Raw genomic sequence first — 27,291 nt, forward strand, 5'->3', positions numbered from 1 at the left:
CCATTTGCCTCTCTGTTGTCTCTCTTTGTAGAGTTCCCTGTATCCCAGATGGTCTCTACTTGTAGTTCTGAGGTGCTGTGCTGGGGGTGGTTCCCCTTCTGTCCTGTCTTCAAATGTTTTGACCCGTCTTTTACCTTTTATTCTTTTCTGCCTTTCATTCAAGGTACAAGATCTTTCTTTCCTGGAGGAACAGCTAGCAGTCTCTCTTATACTAACGACTTGCAGGCTTCCTTCATAGTTTACTGGGAAAACAGCAAAACACAAATTAAGATCTAGCCTTTCTAATGATGGGATCTTCGAAGACACTCAACATCTCTTAAAATTAGTGTAATAGCAGTAGCTACAGAAGGATGCATCTATAACTGTTGCTGTACACCTTTTCATGCCTGATTAGTCTCTTCCAAAGACGTTCCTTGTATCAGCATTTTGTATTAAAATCTTTATGAGAGAGACTAGAGATGCAGCATAGCTCAGAGCGAGTTGGAAATGGAGGAACTTACTCAAAACTTGGTTGAAACATTAGATGGTGTCCGTGATGCCCTATCTAAATTGATGGTGCTGTATGAGTGTAACAGAAAACCGAATTACACTTCAGCTGTAGTGAGAAACTGGAACTCACACACTGCTTTTCTCAGAAGAATATCGCATTTTGTTTTGCTTTGACCCAATGCTTTGACCATTGATCAAGCTTAGTGCAGCACATGGAGAAGACAGCTACTGTATTCCACATCTAAGAAAGAGACAATTCATGCACAATTAGAGCACAAATTCACATCCCCTATGACTTAAAATTCAGTTTAAGCTGAAGAGGAAGAAGATGTGAAGACCTAATGGGTTCTAGAGAAACCAGTGCTGCAGCCAGCAGGCTGATAGTGACTGAGACACAGCCCGCCCAGACCCCACCACACGGGTGTAACACCACTGCACTCCTTTTAAATTCAGCCCTGCATATCCTTTTCTGAATCCGAAAGCCGAGGATGCGCTTCCTCTACTCCTTTTCATCTCTTGGTGTTTCCTCCAGACTTGACAGAAAAACAGACTGAGATTCATTTGACACCGTAGGTGACTTAGTTGCTGTGACTCTTGTCTAGTATTTGTGGTCCCTGTGTTAGCTCCAAGCTTTCGTTCTAGGAGTAACACAATAGGGCTTTTAATTAAGCTTTCCAGATAAAGGATCCCTATTCTTTTGTCCTCTACCCTCACTGTGATACCTCCATGGATCTCAGGAAGTTGTAAAAGGTATTTGGTAAACACAAAACATATTTGGTAAAAAAATTTACCAAAACTCCCTGATACCTTTGTGCGCAGCATTGTCATCAGCTCATAGGCAGCAAATATTTTCTCCGAGGTCTTGCTGGTTAGTACTGCCATTAAACTGCCTCCTTCTGCTGAGCTTTGGCATGGAGTGAACAGCAAAAGAGTATGGATGAACTACATAAGTGTTCAAAGAAAACATGGGAATTCCTGGCTACGCAGAGGCTGAGATGAACAGAATAGTTTTCACCTATTCCCCTTATTCTCCAGCTGTAAATTGTCCCTGATCCCTGAAGAATAATCCCTCCAATATCTCTCAATTGCTGAAAATGGCTGCTGTGAATTCTCTGAGAAGCATCATAATTTCATAGTGTGTTTGTTGCTTTTCCCACAACTCTTTGCTTTAATGTCTAATAACTAAAGTCATCAGGTATATGGACATAGCTCCCACTGGCTTCAAAAGCAAATAAAGAAGGGAAATTTACTTCATCTATGTAAATGAGGCCTTATCATGCTATGCAGTACTGCAGACACTAAGGAAGTTATGCTAGCAAAACTCTTTATAGAAGGCAATTCTGCTTAATGCAAGAAAAAAAAAATGACAGAAATTGTGAGGAAGGGAATAGGAGTGCACATTTACCCCTTTAAAAGGTTGCAGCCATAAAAACAGTGCTTAATTCCAAAGCAAGACACTAAGTGTGGTAAGCTGAATATTAAAATAAAGTTTATTTGGCAGTAAACTGATGAACTTTAAGAGTGTAGTGAACTGTGTGCCTTGTATAGACATATTAAGCAAAAAACCTTTTGGTTATACTAATGTTCAAGGTACAATCCAGAGACACAAAAGCAAGAAAATGCCCAGGATATGCCAGAATCAATGATTTGGGGGTACTAAAACCCAGGTTTTATGATATTATGTATTGTTTCTAGACTTGGTACCAATACTGTCAGCTAAAGACTCTGAGGAAAATAGCTTGACTGGTGAAAGAGGCCTTCTATTAAAGACATAATATTATAAAGACTTCTATTATAAATTTGGTATTTGTAATGACTTCACTCTTTCTAAGTTTTAAAGTAGCATCCCCACAAAGTTTTGACTTCAGACCATCAGTTGTCTGAGCAGGTTGAAAAAAGCATCTTTACCATATCCATCGTGTTTGCCAGAGAATAAAAACCTCCACTTGCTTTTAGTTTATCAAAAGACAAAGGAGATGATGACATTTATTGTGTGTTTTCTTTCTTGTCTTTTTTTTTCTTTTTTTTTCCCCTCATGGCTTGTTCCTGGATACTTAAATATATTGTTTCACATACTCTTCCATAGGCACCCACCTGTGATCTCTGTCAGAAAGGCTACCAGAGTAGATGGCTCTTTGGATTATCCCAGTTTGGCCTTTCGTATATTCTTATGAGCATGTAAACACTGAATGAAGGTGCTAACACCATTTACACGCCAGGCTCTCACTGTGGATTAAGCCTTGCTTCTGGAAAGAAGTGGACAGAGATAGTACTGAGATATCTTAAGCAAAGTTGTATCTTGCTCTCTCGTCTTTCTTCCACAATAATGCTCTATCTGAATTAGATAAACAATCAGGAATGTTTTCCTCTGATAGACAGGAAACCTGCCATTTTCTCTTTAAAATGCTAAAAGACATTTATTCTTAGAGACATCCCTGTGCACAAATGTACTTAACTGGTAGTTGTAATAGAATAATTTACATGTGTTCAGAAGTAGCGATGGCCATGGGTGAGCATTCGTCTCAAAGGTCATGTCAACTGATAAACAAATATCTTCAATGGTAACAATTTGTCTGAAAGCATTTACAATTAATTGCTGCTTCTCGATACTTATTGCACTTTCTTGAAAAGTTTCCAGATTAGATGTCTGTTAATTGAGCATTCAGAGGGGATTTTAATGTGGCATCAACATTACTGACATATCGGACAGTAATTTAAACACCAGTAAACTTGGCAATAGTCAGTGATTAGTAAATATATGTCTAATTATACAGTGGTATGAAGCAGTTTGAAGGAAATTTTAAATTACTTCCTTATTATTCTTTATTTTTTTAATATTCTGTGCCTGTAACAGGAATGCTCTAACTTGATCCTCCATCTCAAGTTTAGAAGAATCAGTCCAGATGTTACTTGTAGGGTTGCCAAAAAAATTTTCATAAAATTATCTTTTTTCTCGTAAGTTTTCAATGAAACATTATTTTTGGAGGGGGAGGATAAGACATCTTTCTGTGTAGAATTTTCACTGTTTGGAATTTCTATTCATATTGGGAAAAATGAGCATGTTGCCTAAATATGAAGCATATATCAGTAGTTATGCCCCCAATCTCCTTCACAAACTGTCTTCTCCAAGGCAATATTTCTAATAATGTACTGTTGTTAGGGGATCCCAAAACCTGCTGTAGTCCAAGGAAGAATACGTACAGTGAAAAATAGCTTAGCTGGCAAATCAGTCTCTGGAGAAAATGGCAGAAGGACACACCTGAACAAATCCCAAAGGAAACTGTTGTAGCAATATATAAAAACAGCCTATCAATGCTAAATAAAAAAATTTCAACTGCTATAATTTACTTTCACAGAAAAGCTGTCCCTCGTGCGAGTAAATCATCTTTTATAATAAACTCTAGATGTCATCCAGATAATGTGTTCCAAAAAAGAAGTGATTGTTCTTCAGTGCAGACACTCCCAGGTTTTATTGGGTCCTGACATTTTCAAGTATGCTCTAACTCCAAATCTCATTATTTGTACTGTATCCCCATTAAAACTTTGACAGTCATGATTTTCCTTCACATTTTTAGTTCCCTCGGTCTAAGCAATCCTAGGCCCTCATAAACTGAGATGACGGGATCCTAAACCCAGCTCTAATTAGAGTAATCTTGTCTTTTTACTAATTTAAAAGTCCAAACAGCAGTCTATTATCTTATTCAAATTACATCATGTATGGAAAAAACCTTGGTATTAAAAGGCTCTATGTGCTGGTTTGGCGCCCAACGTCGGGCTCGAAGGGTTTGAGATAACGACAGATTTGATTGGAATGTGCTAGATGGAATTTATTGCTGTTATTGCTGTTTAGCTATTAATCGGCAGGCTCCTGTGCTTGCCATGGGACTTGCTTGCCTCACCGTATGTTGGAGTCCAGTGCTCGTTAGTGGCTGCTTTTTGCTTTCGCTGCTTGCTGTCCTGCTGTCCTGCTTATCATCTTACCCTGCTGTGCCCAGGAACATTTTGCTAACAGCAACGGCCGTGTGCATGGGCTGGCAGACGGCCAGGGCATCGCTGCTGTTTCTGTGCTGCTGTACTGGACAGGCTGGAACCCTGGTGTGAACTCAAGTCAAAGGGACCGTGACCTGCGGATGAGTCCACGTGGGAGCGGGACACCCCGAAGCGTCTGTGGCCGTGGATGAGTCCTTGCCAGAGCAGGTACATCTCGAAGCGTCTGCGGCCGTGGTTATGTCTGTGGCGCAGCAGGTATACCTCTGAAGGGATTGTGGCCCAAGGAGAAGTCCACGCTGGAGAAGGTACACCTTGAAGCATCCGTGGCTGTGGGTCAGTCCACGCTGCAGCAGGTACACCTCGAGGCATCAGCGGCTGTTCATGAGGTCATGCTGGAGCACCTCAAAGCGTGTGGCTGTGGAGAAGCCCACGACAGAGCAGGTACACCCCTAAGGGACTGCAGCCATGGGTAACGCCATGTTGGAGCAGCTTTACTTCTGAAGGGACTATGGCTGTGGGTAGGGCCACGCTGGAGCAGGCATGTCTCTGAAGGCATTGTGGCCCATGGATAAGGCCACGCTGGAACAGATGCACCTCAAAGTGACCGTGGCTATGGGTAAGTCTATGCTGCAGCAGTTATACCCCTGGAGAGACTGTGGCGCATAGACAAGGCTCCACTTGGATAGTGTGGGACCCAAACATGATGTAAATGCTATGGAAGAAGAAGGAAGGGGGGACACCTTCGGAGTGATGGCGTTTGTCTTCCCAAGTAACGGTTACACATGATGGAGCCCTGCTTTCCTGGAGACGGCTGAACACCTGCCTGCCGATGGGAAGCAGTGAATAATTCCTTGTTTTGCTTTGCTTGTGTGCGCAGCTTTTGCTTTACTTATTAAGCTGTCTTTATCTTAACCCACGAGTTTTCTCACTTTTACTCTTCTGATTCTCTCCCCCACCCCGACGAGGGGGGAGGGAGCAAGCGGCTGCGTGGTGCTTAGTTGCCAGCTGGGGTTAAACCAGGGCACCCTATTATTATTATTTTAAGACAGTCACAAATTAACAGCATTTTCTACCAGATAACTGCACAAAACTTTCAGTATAAAATTGAAAATTATATATAAACAAGTACATAGCTTTTCATATCATACTTGCTTCAGCAATCATCCAACCCAGCCACTATAAAATGCAAAACTATTAATGAAATGAAAACTAAATTTATTAAAATATTGTTTAATTTAAAATAGCTCCACATCCGAGATGTACAAAGGAAAATCTCTTTTATCCCTTGCTTTGATGAATCTGGCCTGTGATCTTGTGAGCTTCTAAAGATGATCAAATTGAGCAGAGGACCCCATGAATCCTAACACAGTACTCTGAGTGATGTCCTTAATGAACACAGTATGAGGCATTTAGACCATCTTGAGGACAACTGCTTCCATCTAGCTCTCATATCTTCAAACAGCTATTTAGTCAAGATGCACTGTAGGTCAGCTATTGAAGCACTCATCTAGTAACATCCCATTCTATGAAGCAAATAAATTTTGCATATTTTGACACGTCTGAGAGTATTTCTGTCACTAGAAAGGTTTTGGGTTGGTTTGGTTTATTTGTTTTTAAATTATTTTATTTTACTATTTCTTCTTTATTTTATTTATTATTACTATTATTATGATAGTTTTATGGAAAAGTACTGAAGGGAAAGAAATCGTAAGCAAAGCAAAAATTACATGCCATGTGAAAATAATATTTATAGTATTTCTGTCCATATTTCTATTACCAGCTGTAAAATTATTAGTTTCACCTGAGCATTAATTTTTAACAGAATAAAACGGGTACCCAGTGTAATACACGCAAGCTGAGAGGCCCTAGGCTATGCGTGCACTTGCTAGGAAGCATTCTCAACCTTGCACAGAACTTGCGCCTTGCTACGTTTGCGAACAAGAGCTGCAGAGGCTGGAATATGCTGAAAATGTTAACTACTGCCTTTGCACGGAGCAGATTTTGCTCCAGCTGTCACCAGCACCTATGATGATGCAGCTGAGTTTTTGCAGAGCAGCACTGCCCAAGGAGCCATCTCCTTGCTTGGCTCTTTCTGCAACGGAGCTCATTCGAAACCACGTGTGTTGTTCACCTAAACTATTCGCCTGGCAGCATGAGCTTGCAGCTGGGGCAGGGGCTTGGCAGGGGCCACGTGGTGCGGTTTAGGTCTCATTACTGAGTATTCTGTGAAAGGGCTTTAATGTTCATTTGATCCAGGAACGTCACCTATTTAATTATTTCTTGCCCAAGGTGGTGTTGCTGGTGGGCAGGCAAAATGGGCCACCCCGCTGGGTTACACCAGCGCAGGCAAGGCACGGGGGCAGCTGTTTCACTTAGGAGCTGCTGGGACTGGGAGTGTTTTCTAGCGCAGGGCCCTTCGTAGGATCTCTTAATTCAGGCAAGTAGACGTAACATTGAGTCAACAGACCCCTGTTGTTGAATTATGCTGTTGAATGCCTGTGTCTTCCTCGACACCTGCGACAGGACCGCAGGGACCTTGCCAGCAGGCAGCTTCCAGTGGAACGCGCGTTCAGTCCTGCATGTTGGCTTTATGTAAATAAAGCCCTTGGTAAGGTCAGGGAGAGCTCGGTGGGATTTGCAGTGACCGGGAATACCATTAACTACTAGGACAATGATTAGGATTCTGCAGTTAAGAAACCTTCCACGGCTTTTTCTTCAAGGAGTCCTCACTGGGCTGTTAGCTCAAGGAGTACACTTTGGCTGCAGAACCAACTTAACTTCAGCACACAGAGTTACACTCAGCTTTTAAGGAAATATAATCTGTTTAAAATCTCTTTCTCTCCTCTAATTTGTGCTGTCCATAGGCATATAACTACAATTCACTTCAGTGGTAGTTTCATACTAGCATCAGAGGTGAAGCAACAGCATCTTCCACCATCTACCTCTTATGTCATCAGCGTTAAGGCAACGGAAACTACAGCTGGATCTTCTGAATGCACCGCAGTACTGCAGTTTTGGGTATCTGTCTCTGCTTTCATAAAGCCAAATCCTGCAATTTCACATCTCAATGTCATCTCCTTAGTATGGAGCATGGCCCAGACGTGGGGCTCCCTGCTGGGAAACTGTCCTGTAGTCTGAACTGTGACGGCCTCTTCTGTACCTCTCCAGTGCACTCCGTCGATGTGCATATTCCTCCTTCCAAGTAACCAGTTCCACTGTCCCTCCATTTGAAACTTGACTCACTTGGACTAACACAGCTTCTGAGCCTTGGACTGATATGACTAGTTGAATCAAGCAGGTATTCCCCGCAAAGCAAAGACATGTGATGGTGTGATCATAAGATTATGCAGACAGCAATTCCCAATTCTAACTGTCTTGAATTTACAATAAAATTAACATTTTGACGTGAATTTTGCTTTCCAGTAAAATGTAATAATAACATTTCAGAGGTACCAGAGAATCATAAAAAGAGACAATGAAATTCCTTCTGAAGTTATCTCAAGAGTTTTGTCTGTTCAGGTTTTAAGTAACACTATCACTTCAGCAGAGCACTACAATCAGTTGAAGATCACTATCATATTAGAGGAATTTTTGTGCTGACATGGAGTTTCATACATACAACTGAATTTCCTTTCTTGTGAAGCTACCGTGGCACATTATGGGTAATCAATATTTAATTTAACATGTTCAGTAAAATATCCTGTATATCTTTTTCTTTGTGATATCTCCCTTCTTTTTCACAATGCCACCTTTTTTTTTCTTTTTCACCGGAGAGAAAAATATTCAGCCCTGCTTTTAATTAGTCCAGAGAGAGAGTTTTCCATTTATCCAGAACAGATCTATGCAAACTCCCTTGCAGAATCTATGCAAAAATGGCATTGTCATTTACTGTGTGAGACCTGTTCATTAAACTATGAAAGAAGTGCAACAAGTGATATATTCTCTGGCATATCATTTTCTGCTGAAGCACACACATACCTTCAGACGGGTCAAGCTGTTAACAGCCACTGCTGCTCGAACTGTGAAGCAGTAAGATTGGAAAGACAGGGAGTAAGGATGGTAACCCACAAGATGCTGTTGATAGAAGGAATTTGTAGAGACACGGTCATTGCATTGCCTCGACTGCCAGATTTGGTTCATCCTCTGGCAAGCTGAAAAGTTACAACATCTGCAGACTTTTTCTGTGAAGAGAAATGTAAACAATTACAATGTAAGCTGTCTTATTTGTTTAAAAGTGCTGCTAGCAATCAATAAATAATAAAATGTGGTATAGTATATACCTTCTCAAATAATTTCCTGGTTATCATAAGTGAATTCTACTGATGGCTGTTGGCAAGCTTATAAGTTACGTATCAGGCACTGTAATACAAATTAGCCTTTGTGCGCTTCTTGTTTTTTGGGGGGTGGAGACGTCACAGAAAACTTTGTTAGATTTAAGACAGTATCATACTGGAGCTCACTTTAGAAGTACTTTTAACAGAGACTTACAGTTCTAAGTAGCTATAAAGATATGTTTCAGGGCAGGATATAATGATTATTAGCAAGAACTTCAAATGCCACCGTCACCTGTTGCTACTAAATTTCCTGTTAGAAGGAGGAGATCTTAAACAGCAGTCTGGTGTGTTTCACTTTGGTTAGTGCATTTCAAGAGTCTAATGCTTATCTAGGCATTTTATTTTCCAAAATAAGTGTTTATCTTTCAATAGATGAGTTACTTAAGCAAATACACATACAGCTCTATTCTTCACAATTTTATCATATTGCATAGTGTCTGCATTAGCTTCAGTGATGTTACTTGAAGAGTTCACTAATATTCATCATGAGTGAATAATGTCAGTCTTAATCAGCTGTTTATTTGGGAAGTAATTATTATGTAATGTTTACCAGTGTATGCTACTGGGAAAACCTTAAAGGGGAATCAATCTGCAGATGCCTATTTACTCCTTTCAGACTTTCTTGATTGAATATGGCAGCTACATTAGGATCAATAAATCCTGTAGTCTGAAGCATTCTTGGCATTCATGCCTTTAGGTAGATGGAAAGCGGCTGACTAATACTCACTGTGTATAAATTTTCTACATGGATATCAGCTCAGATTTTTATACAGTGTACTTCATGCTTGAAGATCAGTGCCCGTGAAATACAGCCTTAAACACATTCTAAACAGAAGTGTACGAATACGTGGCAAAGACCAGCAATCTATCAGCAACTTTATTTTAAGATTAAATTAAAGGTCAGTGCGAGGTCTTCTCCAACACTGGTACCCTGCTTAAAGGCTGTGAGGCGCTGTCAACTGGGCACTTAGGTGAGTTGGGTTGTGAAGAGCTGCCACGCCAAGCCAGTGTCGGCACAGCCTGCAGCCAGTTAATATGGTGTGGCCACCAGCTCTGTGTGAAGCTAACAGCACCAGCCTCAGGATTTGTCAGGCTTTGCCTGGACTTCTCTTTGACTGCCTACAGCTTTGTTTTATTTCATTTCTCTGTTGTGGAAATTATCTAATGATCGGGTGTCTGCTATCTGAATTGTTTTAGCTTTTGCTTCGCTTTGTACAACTGCTTGATGTAATGCTTAGTGGTTTATATTCTTGTGTGATGTAATGCTTATTGTTATATATTCTTGAGTGCAAAAAATTTGTAGCACAGGCCCAGGTGAATACCCTGAGGTATGCCTGCAAGGGGCCAGATGGGGAATAATCACAGGGTTTACTGCAGACTTGCACCAGGCAAGCTTGAGAGGAAGGTCCAGCTCCTTCTCCAGGTCATATGTGGGCTGAGAGGTAGCAAGGAGTTACTAGAGGAAAGTGGTGGATACCGGAAAAAACAGCATGACTGCCTTGTACTTACACAACCATTTATGCTTCTGAAGTGAAAGCAACGCAGAAGTTTAGCAGGCCATTGTACATGGTCACTTCTTGTGCAAGGCACTGGCAAATTAACTCTGAGATAGTGCTATTTGACCTTTATCTCTATTGCTTCCTTGATTTCCATTCCTCAGTCCCCAGGGCTTGGGTTTTTGCTATAAGCTCCTTACAACACACTCAAGCTATTTCACTCAAGCCACTGTTATGCAAAAAAGGTGCTCCTTTAGTGAAGTTTAACCCAGGAAAGGGAGGTCACAAAAGATCCTCTACAGCATACATGACTTAAATAAAGTCCTATATCTGTTTAAAAAGGAATTATATGGATGTGTTTAAAGTATCCAGCTTATTTTAAAGCTTCATCAATGATATCACTTACCTATTTTCAGACTAAGCAAAATCATTAGTTACAAGATAGCAGCCTTCTTCAAGTACAATTTGAGATGTTTACTATGGACAATCCTGCAAAATATATCTTATTTAGAGGGATTGTATCTCACCTTCAGGCTCTTAAGCCAAAGAAATAGCATGTACCAACAAAAATCTATATATTTAGCTGCATTCTGTTTTGGACACAGAAATTCAGTTGATGTTTACATCCTTTAAAAATGTATACAAAACACTTCTGCCAGATACAGTTCTAAAATATTTGTGGTGAATTTTATTTTACCTTGATGTAAAGCCACTCAGTCAGTCTCCTCCTCAGCTTTCCTCCATTCCACAAAAATAGTAGAAACCCCTATAGAAGCTGAAGACATCTTCACCGATTTTCCAGCTCACCTGTTCAAAACCAGCAAAACAATACTGTACTCAAACCATGTTAAAATGAAAGGAGGAAGACTTGATGCCAGAACAGGAAATTACTGTCAAGAACAGTTGAAAAGTTAAGATCGATGAATGAGAGGATATTCAATGAAAACTGAACTAAATATTTGCTGAGTGAATTACTGCTGGGAGTACTTATAATTATATAAATCTGATGCTACTTCTGTGGAGGCAGAAGCACTTTACCTTAAAAATAGCTACCTTGTTCTCATCTGTAAAATGCTTCTAATGTAACTCTGCTCAGCACCACGGAGCATTAAGACAACGGGCTTTGATTTCTTGCAGGAGAGATGTGAAGATGATGAAAAAGGAGAACAGCAAGGGGCCAGAAATAACTTTTGCTCCTGATAATAACATAAAATAAAGATGCGTTTCTCCACGTCAGCTGATCTTGCAGCAATATCTTTTGCTTTGTTTAGGGCTGCTGGGAGATGTTCATTGGGAGGAAGAATTAAAGCAGTGCTAAGAAACACAGCCTAAAATGTGAATCAGCTCATGCTGTAGGCAGTTTCATTCAAGGTTGAATGCTTGTACGCATAATGAATACGACCATCCTTCCTTTCACTCAGTTATCTTCCATAACCCTCTGCCAAGTACAGGTGGTTTCATCTTTCTCTGCAGTACTGGGTATTACTGTACAGACTGTGAGTAGGCCTGAGATGCATATGCTCAACTGAGAGATGTTGAGAAAACATGGAAAAAGGCAAAACCTCCAAACCTTGCCCAAACCACGCCCAAGTGCAATCATGCCATGACGCTGGGGACACCTTCTAAAAACCACATACCTCAGGCACAGTAGGCAAGATCAAGGGAGACAACAGTAGCTACTTTTCCTTGCACACCATGATGTAAAGATCTCCAAGTCAATGCTAAAAGAGTTAATGGGGGTATCAGAAGCAGTCCCCTTCTCCACCTACCATCAAAGCCTCATCGTTCTTACAGCCTACCTCTGCTGACTCTGATGCACTGCTCAGTGGTGCTCTCCTTGATGAAGTCTGGCTTTCCTGAATAGTGGAAGCTCTGAAACACTCCCACAGTCAGATATTAAGGGTACGTGCCACTGCTTATTTCTAAGAAAAACACGTGTGGGCTGCTGTTTCTTTGCAAGAGAGAAAATTTATGATGAATCCAGCATCTTGTTCCAAAGTCATCGAACAATTTGGGCGAGCACAAAAGCTATAGCTGCTCCTACTGGACCAATGTCACTTCTCCTAAGGAAAATTTTTGCAAACAGAAACTAACTAAAAAATTGCACCTTGGAAAGTTTAAGGAATACTCAGAATGACTCACAATACTTATAAAAGGCACTAATGACTGCTTAGGAACTCACGTCAAGGTTAAGTTTAGTAACAAATATCTGACTTGCCTATTTTCAGGTATTGTTCTAAAGTATGTAAAACGTCTTTCCTACAGATGACTGACTTTTAATTAATGAATGTTAAAACACCAGTTTGGCTAGAAATCATGAATGTAGTAAAATATAAAGAAGGAACTTATTTTTTTTATTGTACGTAGAGTTGCTATCATTTTTATTTTTGTTATGAAGCATAACTATATTATCAATGGAGATTTGGCTGTCATCATCAAGAATTCAATGACTGCTGTCATGAGAAGTAAAGCCAAAATAAATATATTAGACTTTGCAATTAGGTGGATATTTTTATACTTATGGAGATGTAACAGACAAAAGGCTAGGGAAGGTTAGCAGGATATTTGAGTGTATACACCATTGCATATCCACCTGAGAGAAAATAAAGTAGGGAAAAACACAGCAGAATATTGTTTTGAAAGTGGTATCCACTGGGTTCCCAAGGAGCTACCGCTAATTATCCTCCCCCCCTAAAATGGGCATGTACAATATTTTTGCAAATAGATCGAAGCCCCAGGTATTGGCTCTAAAACTTAGCAAAGCTGTAATCCAGAGGCTCTTTCCTTGTGACTTCACACAGAGGATTAAAAAAAAGTCAGAGAACATCTCAATTGTCAAATATTTGTAAGTCTTCAAGATGGATATATATTTTATATCTCTATATATTTAGGTATGCACAGGTAGACATACATAGGCCTAGTACCTGAGATGAATAGCTGAGGATAATTTTTATAAGGGATTGATGTAACTTAGTTATTTACACAACCTACTCTCTTAATGCGAAGATCAAGAAAAATAAATAGAGGAAATAAGAAGGCATATTTTATGATGAATAGAAATACTGAACTTTTGAGCATATATACATATGTCATGGAAATAAGTAATAACACATCAACACATGAGATGTTAAATTTCTGGCTTTAGGCTCTTTCCTCCCCAGAACATCCTGTAGCTTTGGATACCCACAAGGGGCATATGTGAGTATGTATATATGCACATATGCTGCCCATTCCTTACTGCATTATATAAATGAATTATGTGGCTTTTATGTTATGCAAGAGCTTGTTCTGCCAAGAGCTCTATATGCATATTTTGTATGTGCAATGAATTACACAGACTATTTTGCCATTGTTGAACTGCTAAGGGGGGAAAATGATAAATGTTAATGAAAAATTCAATAATAGACACTACTGAATTCAATGGGAATTCTGTCATACTCTTCATTGGGACCAAGATTTCAGCTCTACTCTTTATCATGGCCAGAGACAAGGAAAAGTAAAGATGCTTTGCTATTCTCTAATTCACACTAATTCTTCTTTTCCTTCTACACTGTAGGAATACTGGTACCCAGAGTTTAAAGAAACTAATCCTTATAACTTGCAAATGCTTCTCTCCTACCAAACTTGATTGCAAAGCTCTGAGCTGAGTTGAAAAAAAACCAGGAAAGTGACTCAACTAAGAAATAGATTACAAGAAGGAAGAGGAGGAATTTTCTCATAAAAAGGACAGTAGTTGTGCATTAGAGCACACATCACATTATTTCCTTTCTGTATATCTTGTATTTTAATAAGTTGAGGAGATGTTATTCCCAGAGAAACTGTATGATGATATATTAGTTCCTGGAAGGAATTTACAGAGTAGTTGTGCATCTCTTAAGCCCCCTTCTTTTTAAACTGCATGCATCTAGCTCTTTCAGGTTCCCTGCATATCTTTTATCTTTTAATCCTTTCATCATTCTTGTTGCCTGTCTTCAGAGCTTTCACGAGCAGTGAAAAACAGCATGCAAAATTCTGGTTTCGCCAGAGATTGGCAAAGTCCTTGGTTGTTTCCCTAGCTTTACATAAAACCTCCTGATCCACTTAAGGCCTGATCCAAAGCTGTTCAAGTCAGTTGGAAGAGTCCCATTTGGTACCATGGGTTATGTATCAAACTCTCTGTGGAGACATCAGAATGCAGATTATACTGGATTTCTTTTTTTTTTTTTCTCTGACAGTATCTAATTGTAACCTCCTCTCTGAAAGCCACATGCCTGACATTCCTAAAATAAACATTTCCTCATTTATTGACTAGTACTAATTCCTCAGTCTGTTACCTTTGGAGACCAATTACATTGCTCAAATTTGAAGTCTTTATCCTCCACTTAGAAAGAGTGTTGACATACTGGAAAGAGTTCAGAAAAAAGTCACGAGTATTATCTAAGATCTGGAACATCCATTTTAGACTGAGTGATTATTTTGGTTAACACAGAGAAGGATACCAGATGAATTGCTCCTGATCTGCAGGGACCTAAATGGGGATAAAATTTTTAATAGTAGCAGGCTCCATAGTATAACAAAATTTAACGACTGGAAGTTTAAAATTAAAAAGCTTGGGTGTTTTTACCAGAGGAGGCAAGAAACCTTTGGAATTATTTTCTTAAGAGCATGCACGTTCTTAATTTATAAAAGCTTAAATCAATAGATAGCCCATAGCCTGTGCAGAGCTGTTGTCCTCTTATAGGACTCATTTGATGAAATTCTATGACCTGTATATGCAGGATATACAACTAGGTTTTCTTGCCTTTTTTTTTTTTTTTTTTTTTTTAAGCATGTCAAACCATTTAACCTACTTGCACCTTTTCTTACAATTTTTATGCATAAACATGTCAAAATCAGTAAACGCTTTATTTAGGTTTCACTTTTATCAATTTCACATTTTAATAATAGCCTCTGTACGTGAAGTCTTTATCTGTTCAGGAAATCAGGTCAGGATCAGTCCCAAACCTTGGGCAGAAAGTGCATCCTCTTATTTGAAACACAGAAATTGAGTCAGTTTTATGACCTGTCAATAACAGTTAGTGTTATTCACAATGCTACCTCTTTTTTGAAACATATTATGGAGGAAACCATTTGTTAAACATCCCTTTTTAAACAAATGGGTTATAGAGACCACTATTAATGATTTATTCCATTTATTCCAGCTTGATATTAATTTCTTCCCAAATGCTTACTTGCTCTAGGATCCTCCTCATATGTAATATTGAATAACTGTGCCGAATTGCCATGCTTCATATGTGCATGAATCTGTTCAGCTGTGGCAGATACATTTGCATGCCTCTTACTCTCAGCTAAGGTTACATTCAGCCTACAGCATAAAATGGCAGACTATAAACAAATTTTGCTTTAAATAGTTGAATAGTTTAAGGATACATGCAAATCAGTATAAATAAAAAGTAAAAGCAAGACTATAGCTAAAACTCTTTGACTACTCCACCCTTCTCCCGCATCTTCCATGCAGAGTGTAGGTGACTTAGTGTAGCATGAATTAAAGATCTTTAGCCCATAGGCCTCTTAGGATGAAAATCATCAAGGCAAAACAAACAGCTGCTCCTACAATCAAAAGAAAGCAAAGACTAAGCAAATCCTACTCGATACTATCTTTTATCTTCACCTTTGGAAGTCACTGTAGATCTGGACTTGGAGTCCAAGATATGGTCAAAAGATCTTGACCAAGCATTTTTTACTTTGTGGCTGACCAATAAACCCGTAAAATAGAAGAAGGCTCAAGGAGATGGACAAGGGCATTGTGCCCCTGAAGATGAAGGAATAATGTAGGGTGTGAGTGACCACAGCTGTTGCAAAGAAAACTGACTTTATCTCAACACAAAGGGGACCAGAGGGTGGCCTTCGTTTTAGGTAAACAGCTATCAGCGGTTGAGCGGATCAACTGGTGGTGTAAATGTTTCTCCCTGAGTTCATCAAGATTGTGAATGTGTCCCCAAGTTAGCCAGACCAGCATGGGGGCAGTGTGTATGTGGCTCAGTCCCACGCAGAGTATAAAACTGAACAACTTAAGAATTTCAAAGAGAGCAATGGGCTTGAGCTGCTTTAAACCACGTCTTCCTTCCTGGTGACTGGGGATGCCCAGCATCGTGACAGTGAGCATATTATAGAGACCGGTAATGGGGATCACTTTGGTATTGCGATTGAACTGTGCATTGCAGTTGCCGTATTTTGCCAAGTGTAACTTACATTTGTATTGTGATTTCAGTATGTTTTGTATCATTCTGGTAAATCAAAAATCCCATGTGATGTCAAACCTCTTCAAACAAATAAATCTGATATTAAACATTACACTCCACATGTGGAATATCTAAATGAACCCGTTCAGAGAGTATTGGACTCTGGCAGACTTACAGGAACTTTATACCTACATCTGTCTAACCATCTGTGTGCACACACGCGCTTGTAGGAGTAGTAGTAGGGTTTTTTTCCTAACCTTCTTGTGCAAAAAGAAATCTCTTCTCATAATGTTCTAAAGTTCCTCAACTGACCGAAGAAGCAAGGAGACTACAAAAATAAAGGCAAAGGAATTTTTATTGTACAGATTTTTGTATTGTTTTCTTTAACTGAGCAGTGTCATTTTTGTTAATGCTGAGTAGTGTCAGCTTCATTGTCCTTTTTATTAATTTCTCCGCTCAGTGGTCCTAGACACATAATAATGCAACAGCAGAGTTTTATACTAACTCAATTTTTTATTTCATGAGAGAGTACATGGATTTTCTTTTCCCACTACAAACTTAATTGAAAAGCCAAAATGTACAAATCTTCCATGAAATTATATTAGAAAAAGAACGTTTCAGGTCAATCAAACGTTCTCTTTAGAAAAAACTGAAACATTTTGTTTGGAATTTAAGTTTTGTACACGTTTTGCCCGTACTTGAATTATTTTCATTTTCAGTAGTCATTTTAAAATGAAAAATCTCATTGATCCAAAAATGCCAAAACGGAGTATTGCCATGCTGTCAAAACAGTTTATATTTTAGGCAGATTGTATATTCTCCACTATGTGTGTCATTCAGACAGTAATGGCATTTCCCATTGAAGTTTTTTAGTAAAAGATTCTAACTGGATCTCCCCCAGGTACATCATTCAACTCCAAGTAATACACTTATGCTTTCCCTCTACAACATCACTTTTGTTCCAACAAGATAATCTCCGATTAATACACGAGGCCTCACCAAGTATTTAGAAAAAGAAAATGGGGGGGCAATTGTACAGAACCAAAAGTATGGGAGTGAAAAATGTATGCATCCACAGCATTGTTATAAAATACTCTTTTGCAATATATTTACTCTCTTCAATAAAAATATATTTTAAATATATTCTGAGTAGGATCTAAATGAATGCATGGACTGTACCTCATTTGGCTCTTATTAATGTCCTAAAGCATCCCCTCCAAGTTTTTTCATGGTGCTAGGGTGTTAGCATGCACTGTGAAAGACATCATGCACTGCAATAGCCGTCTTCTATTTCAAACACAATGGACACGAACTAAGGAAAAACATAATTTAATTTGCATGGATACTTATTTCAGGTAACGTTTTTCATACCGCCATAGAAGAATGTTTTAGTGAGAGATTCTGTAGGATGCTGTCAGAGCAGGGTGCTTGCATTACACTTTGTAACTCCATGTGTCATCCTTATACTATCTGGCACTTCCTTTTTTTCCATTTTGATGAGTAGCCAGGGGGCTACTTGCAATATAAGCATTATTCAACATGAGAAAGAAGGCAGAAAATAGGGCCCTTGTGTGCAAGTTAAGCACAATTCTGGCCCATTGCTTGTAATAGTTCTCTGTCTTCCTACATAATATTCTCCACTTTCATCATTTTCCTTTATATTGAAAATGAAGAAAAAGTAGTTTTGAACATTTTTCATCCATCTTGGAGTCTTCACTTATACAGTCCCTTTGTTACTTTTCAGTGGTCTCTTCCTATTCTCTCTAGATATTTCTAGAACCCTTTTTATTTCTTTTACTCACCTAGGTAGCATTGTTACATTTGATTTTGCTTTCTTTGCTTCCCTTACTTTACCTCTGCTTTGTTTGCCAGCTAGATTCCATCTAGTCCTTTCAATCTATTCATGTGTTGGTTTTGGGGGGTTTGGTGGTTTTTTTTTTTTTTTTTTTTTTTTTTTTTTCCCCAGGGTGAAATGAATAATGCAAATTACTTTGCTGCTACCTAACAAAAAGAACTATGTACCTTTAGGTCTAGTTCTTTATTGCTTTACTTGCCTCCCTGCAGTGAGTGGTGTGTTTTGATCGACTTTCATCAGTCTCTGCTTTAGCTTAACAGCTGAATTTAATTGACTGCAGTATTTTATTAAAACATATCTTGATTTCATAGCTCAAATAACAAAATAGAAAACTACAGTTTCTAGTAATCATGTCTCTGTTTTCTCAAGAAAATGGCTTATTTATTTTAGAGTAAGGAAAGGAATTGCATGTTAATGCAGACATAGATAAAAGCTATTCAAATTCTTACACAGTCTTGTATTTCCATTTTCTTTCAAATACCATAGCTTTAGCTAAGGAAATATATATAAAAGCAAAGACAACATCATAAATAAGGTACAGTAAATGCTAAATTGCTGTACATGCATTATACAGCACATCTGGCATGAATGCCAGATCTGTAAGCAATACCTCTTGTGATTAAAACATTGTGTTACATTACATTACTAATATTCTACCCCACAACACTGTCTTTCAAATAAAAAACCCTCAGAGTGCTTTATGAACAGAAATATAAAGTATAACCTGGCTCCAAATATTATTGCCATTTAGAATTTAATTACCTGATGTAGTAGACGGTGAAGTGTCTTACTCAAGAGCAGGCAATGACCCAAATATATTTTTCTCTTATGTGGATTCTACCTCTCTGTCCTTGCCAAAATGTAGTCACATTTTGAAATTCATTCTTGGGAACTCACATTTGGATCATTTCATTTACAGTGCATTCACAAACTCTTTCGTCTGTCCTTTAGCCATTATATCTGACAGTGTTCCCATCACCAGTCTCTTTGCATACTGAAAAACATTAAAATGCCACAGTCAAAACTTTCCAATACTGGTGCATCATTCTGGGATTTCTGAATGGATGTAAAATCCCTTATGTAAATGTTTACATAGGGATTGAAGTAATGCCTTAGAAAACTCTAGTCAGGCTACAATAAGGAAATCCTTATTAAAGAGGAAGGGAGAACTGTATCATTCCTGACTTTGAAGAATAAATAATAGCGCTCTAAAATTACTGGTAGGCGAATACATTGTGAAGATATTTGGGTCAGTGCTTTGCAATGCAATTTGTTCAGGAATTTCTGTTTGTTTGGGGTTTTGTTTGCTTGTTTTTAATGAAGCCAGCTAGTGCATGCTCTGTACCATTTTAATTCTATTTTGAAATGATTCACAGCAAGCTTTGGGTTTTTATACTAGACACAGGACTGTATGCAGGTTTATTCCCTTAACAGATCTGTAGTTCTGCAGCATACAATTGAGACATATTTGTGAGCACACAGCACGTATTGACTTGAACATTAATATCAGAATGAGATCATTTGCAAGTAATGGGGATTTCAGTTCTGAACTGTGATCACCTTCTTCGCTAAGAGAATCCTTCATAGGCTTGACTCTCTGTGTTTGGTGTCACACTCAGGAAAGAATGCAAAATACATCATCTGCCCACACAATCTCATGCTTTGCAGGAATCAATGTTTGATTATTAACATAGTTGAGTTTTAAATTTTTACCAAAAAAAAGGGTAGCGTAATTGAGATGTTGCGTTTGAGTAAAGTAATTGAGATGTCATATGTATGCAGGTAGGGTGTCAGTAAAAGACAAATAAGATAACGGGGAATGAAACAGACATCTTACAGACAGATATATCAGCCAAGTCAAAAGCTCCTTGGTTCAGTGAAAGCTTCTGGCAACACCATTTAACACAAATTTTAAAAACATTATAGAAAAATGTCGTACTATACTTTATAGAAGCTGCTGGTTAGTGATGTATTAGATCTTATTTGATTGATTTCTGTTAAGATTAGGAGCATACTGGGTTACAAAAGGAAAACTGGAATACATACTAAAATAATTTATACAGGCTGTATATTGAGAGCAGTTTTATTCATTGTAGAAATAAATCTACTCCTCTGTCTGAAACTATCAATTAAAATGGGAGCCATTATTCATGAAAATAAATATATAGTCTGTTATTCATGACAGAAGAATGTATCATGTATAAGTGGTCAATAAATCATTTTAGGGGAAAAGTGATATGGAAAATGGTGGCACTTAAGCTTTCAATTTTCATTAAAATTGTAACTGCAGCAAGCTGTTCACCAGAGATTCAGTCTCTGACACACAAACACATGCGAGCACTCCTTGTTCAGAAGTTTGCAAAAACTTCTAGCCCTTTGTCCAGTATCTGACTCTGTTGACTTCCAAAACCTGCCAGAGACCCTGCAAAGGGACAATGCAGGGCCACGCTCGCATATACCACATACTCACCTCCTGCTCGGTTTCGAAACCTATATGGCTTTGAGCGTGAATCCACAACATGCAACAAATTTGCCAAGAGGAGCGTGTAGAAATTTGCTGGTGGAGCCAATGCTATTAGTAAAATAGTACAGTAGGAGAAAGTCTGTTTTACAGCTCATTTTACTACATTTTCTTATTTTCCTTATCTACTTTTCTTCTTGCTTTGTCAAAATATGTCCTTTATCTGCCATCAGTACCTAACTGTGCTCCCGTTTAAATCAATAGGCCACCTACTCTTAAGTGATCACACTCTCATTTTCAAAACACTTAATTCCAATTGCTTTGCTTTGACAAGATTTCCAACAGAGGTTAAATTTAGTGACAGCGAACATACTGGCGACTCAGATCCTGCTAAGCCACCATCCCAGGCATATGCTGTATTTCATATACTATATTATATGTAATACCATGAAAAGATATTATGCCTATAAAACTAGCCCGCTGCCTAGGAGACCCGGTTATAGAAAATGTTGCAAATAGGATTAGCACCGTAATGTAGTTACATACCAATTGATCTTCTTGCTCCTCCTCCAAACACATCCCATGGCATACAGTCCTTTTCCTTCCCCTGAACGGAGAGGTGGAGCAAGGGGCAGGGCCAGAAGACTATTATTCTTTTCTCAGTCCTCAGGTCCCATCTTACTGACAGCGCAGAGCAATCGAGAAGCTCAAAGGCTGCATTAAGTGGTGTCAGCTGCAGAGCTCTCTCCTTCCATCTTCATTTTGGGAGGCACAGGTGAGCTGCATTGTCTCCATTTCCTCTGCTGTTAAACACTGCAGAAAGCATTTCTCAACAGGACTTAAAAATCAGCCACATAGATGAAGACAAAGATGGTGAGGGAGAAGGCAAGGTGACTAACCACCTTCTAGGTTTCAGACTGAGATGAAAGACCTGATTTAGTTAGTGAGAGTTTTCAAAAGAGCTGGGCCCTGAATTTACAAGTTGATGGTTTATGGCAATAAGGGCCATATGGTAGTTCCCTTTTGGGCTAGTTAGCAAGACTTAATAATTTTTCAAGTACAGCTTAACTTTATTCATTGTCTTAATCTTTTTTTTTTTTCAGGTTTAAATTTTCTATCTAACATTAATCTTTCCTTAGATTTTCATTTTCAGAGGGTTTTTTTAAGAGGAGTTTTTTAGTCTGTAGTTTTTTACCTCTTATAGTAACAATTAAACTGCTGCTGCTAAGTAGAATGGTGTCAGGTTTTACATGCTGTACTGGCAATAGAGCATCACAAAATCCTCCACTGCAGTCTACCTATCTTGAAAGCCATTGGCTTTTATTTACAACATACTCATAGCACACTGTCATAAACTTGTTCCGCGCTGACCTTCTGGCTCAATGAAACTGGTTTGTTGGAAGAAATTAGACTACCAGTTATGGTAGCACAAGTTCAATCTCTGTGATATTTGTTCAGCTGCTACAGAGGCAAATAAAACTCCAAGTGAATTTGATTTGTGCGGGCTGTATATTGCCATCTAACTGACGGACAGCGTAGCTCTTGTCTAGAACAACTCACATGATCCATCAAGTGTTTGCAAAATACTGCAGCAGGTTACCCCTTCCCAGGAAGAAAGCAAAGCTTCAGGAAAAAAAAGGTTTCCCCGTCCGTTTGCAAAAGGCACATCAATGGCTCACATGTCCACACAAATATAAGGGCTTATACTTCACATTCAATATTCTGCATATTCCAAAAGTTTCACATCTATAAGTACATATATATACACGTATATTTATTGCCATTAGTTTCTCCTCTTTGATAGTATCCAGAGAACATGCAGTCTTAAGTTCATTTTCATCCTCTAGTGTGGCAAGATGAACACAGATGGTATTGTAACGATATACTAGTTATCTTTAAAAACAAAACCAAACACTCCTGCAATTCAAAGTCACTACAAGTTGTAATGTGTCGATTAACCAAGGCAAAAATTACTCCAAGTTACTCCAGGTCTTGCTATTTCCCAGCAATTCCCTGCATTCCCTTCAACAGTAGCCCTTGCAGTTTCAGGTTTCAGGTTATGAAAGGCCCTATTTTGAAGTATTGATTCTTTTTAAAGTGATCTCATTTTTTTCTGGAATGTGAGTTACGTGCGTGAAAATGTGGTAAATTGGCATACGCAGCTGTTGCAAAAGAACAGTGTGTGGTGGGCTAAAGCCAATTTGGCACGTAAAAGGTTATTGGACTGGTAATGGTGGTTTTGATGGTGATGTGAAAGGAATGAGAAGGTTGGTACAAAAGAAAATCTCATAAGATGAGGTTGCGTGCTGTCTTCCCCCAGCTGGCTGAGGCTGGAAGGGCCTCGGGTGATTATTACTGAGCAGTTTGAGTTGATTTGTTCTGGTTTAGAGTTTGTGGTTCTGGAAATAAAGCAAGCCCTGAGGAAGGGGATGCAAAGAGAAGATGTATGGTTAGGGACTTTATTTTTCCTTGTACGGCTGGTGAGCCTGCACAGTGACTTACAATTAGCAATAAAGTCCAGACAGTCCTTTACAAATCATGAGCTAGGTGAATCCTTTACCATTAGAAGAACTGAATGCCTTTAAAAAAAAAAAAAAGCTTTCAATGAATGCCTGCTGAAATTTAAATCTTAATTCATTCCAGCTATGCTTGGGCCTCTTTTAGATTCTCTTTCTGTGAACATTCAAGCAAGCAATCATTGCTTGTAGAAACCAAAATTTAACTACACAGGTTCTATATTCATATCAGATAAGGTATATTTTTCTATGGAATGGGAAACTAATTGAAACGGCAAGGGGTAGAAGGGGAAATGTTCCAGAAAAACCTTATCAGAGCCCTGCAACAGGAGCAACTGAGCACCCACCAATAGAAATGTCTTTCGTATAAAAAGAAGCATATGTGTAGACATCCTATGTGACATCGAGGAAACCAAAACACATATATATGCTTTATATATGCAAATATGTCCTATATATTATAAATGTCTATACCTATATATAAATCTGTATAAATGACATACACATTCTGCAACTCGGCTTGTTATTTTAGAGGTGACCTATAAATGTTTGCTTGTTTAGTTTCTGGAGTTTTGTCCTCCTTAAAAAGAGGATTTCAAAATGTTTGTGGATACCCAAAAACCTGCTGCAAATAAAAGCCAATATTAACAACCAATTGTACACATACATGAGCAAGACTGTCAAGGTGATTATAGAGGCCTGTAAAGAAGAATTTTAAAATAGTTCCATATGCAATGCACATGTTGAATTAGCACCCCCAAAGGCAACTTCACAAACCAGCAAACCAAGTGGTGACTCATTTGCACGTAGAAAATATCAGAGGAGACACTACGGCTCAAGCCTCGTTATTCAAAGGTAGATATGTCACGTAACTCCTTGCTACAGACTGATGCCTGCGTCCTGCAGGCATTCATCAGACACTGGTTCTTATTCTCAAAGAACTCAAGCGAAAATAATAAACAAAAAGGCAAAAAGACCCTGAGAGCTCTACTCCAAAAATAACAAAAAAAAGTGGAATATAATCATACAGCAGCACACCTTTCTTTGATTCCTCTTCTTCCTAAGGTGATGCGGAGTATGCAATCCAGGTGTCCTATACACTGTGTGAATACTTACCCTCTGGACTGTGCAGTGCCTCACTCTCTTTTCCCCCTGTCTAGTAATACAGGCATCTCTGAGGGCGCCAGCAATGATGAGCTTGTGCTCAGCAACAACAGCATAAGGAATAGTCTCGTGCTTTCTACCATTTTGTCACAAGATATCTCTGCTGAAGAAGCTCAGGGATAGTGTGCTGGATGGGCACTCTATTATCTTCTGATGATATACGTCTAAAACCAAGACCTCCTTACCTCATACATGCATGTGTGCACATCAAGCTTGAATGATCAGGCGAGGGAGATCCATTTCCTTCTCGCTGCTTCCATGCAGGAGGTGTCACACAGCTGAAAACAGTAGCAATGCTTCACCATAACGGATGACACATTGATTCTCCTGTTACTTTTCCTCAGACTTTGTGGTACTGGGTAAAGAACGAGGATTGTGCTGGCATTGTAAACTCTTTCTCAAGCAAAAAGAATTGCAGCTGGGTCCTCCATTATCATGCAGAAAGGAGCAGGAGAGGGCTATGATTTGACATACGCATTCTGGGGCTTGAGTCTGTGAATTTATGAGCACTTTCACAGCCTGCTAATTGCAGTGGAAGTAGGCAATGCCTCGCACTCCACAGGAAGTTGAGCCCTTATTTACACTAATATCAGCTTTTATGTTTTAACATAACATTTATGCCTGTGCAACCACAGATGAGATTTTCAAACCTGAAATTTTTTGACTGCAGATGAATTACTGTAATTACACTTCACTAAAGCAATGACAAAATACTTTCTTAGCTATGAAGAAAAAAGCTATAAAGAGAAAAGGTTTTTCCATACCTGAAAGTGAGTCATACCTGTGAATGCATTCCCCGGACTCGGTCAAATGCTGAAACATCATGCGTGGGCAGCGTTCATGACTAGGAAAAAGACAATAAACAGTGTAGATAGCCAGTCAACTCTTCCTTTAACCAAGTAAATTGCTAGTCTGGGAACTTATTTCTCTTAACAGGGTTGACCTCATGAACACAGTCATTAAGACTCGAGAAAATGCCAGGCATGCTGCACCTCCTTACTGTATTGGCTCTTTTATTTAAACAGTAAAACTGAAATCACTTGCAAACTTTAATAGCAGCTAAAAGAAATACCTACAGGGCAGGGGTGCTAAGAAGAAAATCATTCTTCCTATTTATTGGATTTTCATATGGAGAAAAACAACTATAGGATTTGAAAGCGTATTTGTTGGGGAAAAGAATTTGCTCAAGATAGAAAACATGGTGGGGCTTTTCTCCAAATTCCCTTGCTGATAAATGAACACTAATGCTTAAGCCCTTCTAATGAAGACGAGTTTGCCATGGAATAAAGTCGTCAATGATGAGCAGAAAATAGAGCATTTGTAAATACAATGTAACACGGAATGATAAAGCACATCCAATTTATGCAAAGATGTGCTTGCAGCAGTACGATAAATAATATCCGCATAATCAATTACTGGAAGAAAGACAGACTGAATAAATTGTTTTCTGGCAATTTATGGAAAACAAGCCTAGCTCAAAAAGGACAATTTGACTTTAGTCTTTTAACAAGATTGTCTGACGAGCACTAAACCCAAACTTACTGATGATTCAAAGGACACAATATTTATAACCGTCTATTTTCATTAGCAATAGAAAATTCGAAGTAGGGCAAGAGCAAAATTCCTATTTTTTAAGTCAGAAGGCAGGATATACAATGTAATAATAGAAATATATATATATTTGCTCTTCCCTGTACCTGAGATTCTTTGGTTTAAAAACACATGCAGATTGAGAGGGGTGGGAGAGAAAGCTAGAGAAAAATATATTTGAGGCTCATCAACAAATAATAATAAGAAGAATGGGATACTATATGTATTTGAATTCACTATAGTAGATATACATTTAATGATTGGATGTTACATCCACTGGTCTCAGTGGGAAAGTTTTTACTGAGCTGGGTGAACAAGCCTTTAAAGAAATTCTGGAACTACTTTAAAACTGAACTGGGAAAGTTGCAAATTATATCACCATTTGTTTTCAGAGCCATTTACTTTATGATACTAAATATCTCTACAATGCATGCAGTGGTCCTAGAAAGCTTCAGTAACTCTTTAGCATACCAAGAATATTAGAATGAGTGAAAAGCCATTTAATATCCAGATATTAGCTTTGGAACACAATGTTACTGAACAGAGACAATTCTCCAAACCCCCCACCCTTCCACCAATCAAAATCAAACAAAAATTAAGAAGAAAATATTTGGGAGCTGACAGTACATATAACCTTTGCCTGTAAGGATATTCAAATGTTTGTTATAATCTGCATAAAACAACTAGAAAACCAGCTTAGAAAACATTTAGCAGTTTATGACCTTCAGTCTATGCAGGACATTAAAATTCACATAACCTCCAGATTGACTTTCCTTATAAAACATTCAATGATGCCTGTAGCACTACTTACTCTGTTAGTAAATAAAACACTGCTTTTATTTCAGTGTCATTCCAGCCTTATCAAAACCTTTCTCTTCATTTATCCATGGAAAAGGTACAGCCAGGTTCCAGCAGGCTACACTTTGTCATTTGTCCTATTTACGTGACACAGCCCTAATCTTATCAGCTAAGCAGATGAAAAAAGAAAATCAATAGTCAGCAGATACGATGCTGAGTGTGATGTTTGATTGTGACTGAGAGAGTGTGAAATCTGCCTCCTTAAAATTTGCTACTGAGTTTGGGATTCAACTAGGAGTTTGAACCTACGTACATGACGATATTCCTCTTTTGGGAACTCTGTATCAAATCTTCATCTACTGCTGCACAATTTGCAT

The 27,291-nt window shown here is 38.7% G+C and overlaps 1 long non-coding RNA gene across 1 annotated transcript; it reads right to left on the reverse strand.

The window, feature by feature from the left end:
- Nucleotides 1–151: 151 nt before the first annotated feature.
- LOC115346805 lies at nt 152–25,370 on the reverse strand. The gene is made up of 8 exons (XR_005933217.1): nt 25,291–25,370; nt 24,712–24,881; nt 21,393–21,763; nt 19,148–19,379; nt 11,947–12,030; nt 11,007–11,116; nt 8,458–8,660; nt 152–242 (listed from the first exon to the last, which is right to left on the reverse strand). It is a non-coding gene; the product is annotated as an uncharacterized LOC115346805 (long non-coding RNA).
- Between the last annotated feature and the right edge of the window lie 1,921 nt (nt 25,371–27,291).

The sequence above is a fragment of the Aquila chrysaetos genome, chromosome 1 (genome assembly GCF_900496995.4).
Source record: "Aquila chrysaetos chrysaetos chromosome 1, bAquChr1.4, whole genome shotgun sequence".
Classification (NCBI taxonomy): domain Eukaryota; kingdom Metazoa; phylum Chordata; class Aves; order Accipitriformes; family Accipitridae; genus Aquila; species Aquila chrysaetos.